Here is a 3,010-nt window from a genome sequence, read left to right as displayed (position 1 = left end):
TCTCTCTCTCTCTCTCTCTCTCTCTCTCTCTCTCTCTCTCTCTCTCTCTCTTTGCTTGATCAATCTGTTTATTGTCTTTATGAAAAAAATCTTCATGGAAAATTGATTTAGCTTTCAGGAGCCAGTTCCTGAGGAAGCGTGTCTTCTTTTGAGCAACCTGGTCTTTCTTCTGGGTCTTCTTCTCTCTTGGGCTTCTTCTCATAGACTGGATTCTCTCGGATAGCAGCATGAGCTTTCTTATACATCTCCATGTCTGGAGTTACGTTGTTCTTGATGTACTGCGAGAACTGTTTCTTATATGCATCTTCATCTTCCTCCATTACGTAGCACATGTAGTCTGCCACATTCTGACCCATGATGTGTTTCCGATGTACCTCTGCATGGAACTCCTTGCTTTCAGAGTCATAACCAGGGAATCGTTTGGTATTATAAGGGATAGACAAGCCTCCATCCACAGTTCCCTTCAGGGCCCCGAAAACTTTATTGCCAGTTGTAGTTCGGGCAAGACCTGCATCCAAATAGCAAGTGAAGGCACCAGGCTGCCCGTCAATGCTTTCCACATTGTATTCATTTCCATTCTCCTCCACCTAGCCTTCACATGCCAAACCTATTCAGAAGCCTGTGAGCCAACAGCGGGCCACAGCGGGCCAGTGCAATAGGCTGCAGCATAATTTGTCAGGCCAACTTTCACACCGTATTTTGGAAGTTCATGTGCGTATGCTGCGCAGACGATCATATCCCCTTCTATACGGGCATATGCAATCTGGCAGGTGATAGATACCTCTGCTAGTTACACGAACTATCATCCTATATTTGGGTGTGTTGTACTTATTCTTGTCCTGGATCACCAATCGTTTCCGTGCATAGTAGTCAGTTTTACCCTCTCGTCGCCTTCTAAATCTCACTTGATGTCTTTTAAAGTAGGCCTTATTCTTGACAACTTTCACGAACCCCATTCTGCGGAACAGAGACCCTTTTTTTTTTTTTTTTTTTTTTTTTTGGTTTTTCGAGACAGGGTTTCTCTGTGTAGCCCTAGCTGTCCTGGAGCTCACTCTGTAGACCAGGCTGGCCTCAAACTCAGAAATCTGCCTGCCTCTGCCTCCCAAGTGCTGGGATTAAAACGTGCGCCACCACCGCCCAGCCCTGAATACTCTCTTGAGGAACATATTTAGTTCTCAGCCAGGTTGATCCATCCCAGCTTGCTCTGACTCTCTAGGCTCCCAGCACTCGTTTGCTTTAGAATGCATGTGATTATGGGTTTAGGCACAGTTAGCCCTTTAATGCAGTCTTCTGCACTAAGCTTTAAGGTACGTGAGGACAAGAACTGTGGAGTTCTTGCCCTCCACAACATGAAAGTGACTAAAACATACGTAACACATCGATTTCAATACATTTGAAACCAAGTCTTTCTGGGGCTAAAGTTTCCCAGATCCATCTCACCTCCTTGGGTTCTTCCCAAGAAAAGTTCCATATTTCTCACTTTTGGAAATATGTGGGAAAACATCTTTCCCCCATCACTTTCCCCAGACTCTGCCTTAATTCAAATGCTATTTATAAAGACATTGATTTTAAAAGCAATACCTGTGTTATTTTGACATCTAAGAAACTTACCTTTTCCAGGTACGAACACTTCAAATTAAATCAACTTTTATCTTCTTGTTTAGCTTAGGCAGCCGAGTTTTGGAGTACATATATAAAACTCTTCTTGGTTAAGAGTAAAAATTAGTTTATTTATATTTTTTTCTTGGGTGTATGTTCCTGCCTGTCTGTATGTGTGCTGCGTGCATGTAGGGGCCTGAGGAGTCTGAAGAGGGTGTTCAAATCCCTGAAACTGGAATTATAGGAAATTATAAGCTGCTCTATGTGGGTGCTGCGACTCAAACCAGGTTCCTCTGCAAGAATAGTAAGTACTTTAGCTGGTCCATCTCTTCACACACTTTGTCTTGTTTAACTATTAAAGCATTTATTTATTTAACTATTAAACACACACACACGCACACATACACATATATATGAACAATCAAATATATATACAGATCTACATAATTGTTCTTAAAGAACTAAGAAACTAGTGTTGGTTGAACCTGTATTTTTAAGGCATTCTAGCTAAATGCATCAAAACTCCAGTAATGTAAATTTACTGATTTTGAATGTTATACATCTATTATATCATATTAAAAACAAAATGTTCTGACAACCTATAAACAGACTACATCTCTATGGCTTTTTTTTCTTCCTTAAGTCTACCAAACTGTTGGCTTTCTAGCAAAAAGTACAAACTAAAAGTCAGAGTGAAAAAAATATATATATATATGTAAAAAGACCTCCCCACAACTTCTACTTTCCTGCACATTTGCTAGCACATTCCTCTGATCTTGATCTTGGAAAGTTTAGGCTGCTTCACCATACCAAAGTATCTGCTTCAACTCACCAGTCAAGAACAGTGTTCGGGTATTCATAGCTTAGCTTCAAATTCACACAGTCAGTGTCTTGATACTCCAGTATAGATTCTTAAAAATGTATAGTCCAATACATTCCATTTTGTAAGTACAGGTGGGGTTCAAAATCTGACTTTACTTTCTAAACATACTTCAGTTTGTCTGTTGGGTGATTGCTGATGCTAACTATGACTTCTGTATACACAATTTACAAATCAATGGGTAACTCTTTATCTGTAAATCTGGGTTTTACAGAAAAGATGGAAATGTGAGTTAATCAAAAAGTTTCATCATCTTTAACAAGTATCAGAGGTAAGTGGCAGCTGGTCTTGGGCCCACCATTCAACATTGCCAGGACAGATGTCAGTACAGCAGTCTGTCCTTAACCATATTGCCTCTCAGATGAAATACAGTTACTACCCCTCTAGACATGGAAAAGTCAGAAAGCATTTATATTTGTCTTCCAACTATGTCTCAATGGATAGAATTGTTTCAAGTGGTTATTTTCAGCATCAAGAAAGTCAGGATGCTGTTAAAATGGTTGTATTGCCAACGTTAATTCTTTTGTATGG

At 40.0% G+C, this 3,010-nt stretch overlaps 1 pseudogene; it reads right to left on the bottom strand.

The window, feature by feature from the left end:
- Positions 1-107: 107 nt before the first annotated feature.
- LOC114608256 lies at positions 108-971 on the bottom strand (annotated as a pseudogene).
- Positions 972-3,010: the final 2,039 nt, after the last annotated feature.

Source organism: Grammomys surdaster, unplaced genomic scaffold (assembly GCF_004785775.1).
Source record: "Grammomys surdaster isolate TR1022 unplaced genomic scaffold, NIH_TR_1.0 125888, whole genome shotgun sequence".
NCBI classification, from domain to species: Eukaryota; Metazoa; Chordata; class Mammalia; order Rodentia; family Muridae; genus Grammomys; species Grammomys surdaster.
This window is presented reverse-complemented; position numbering and strand designations above follow the sequence as displayed.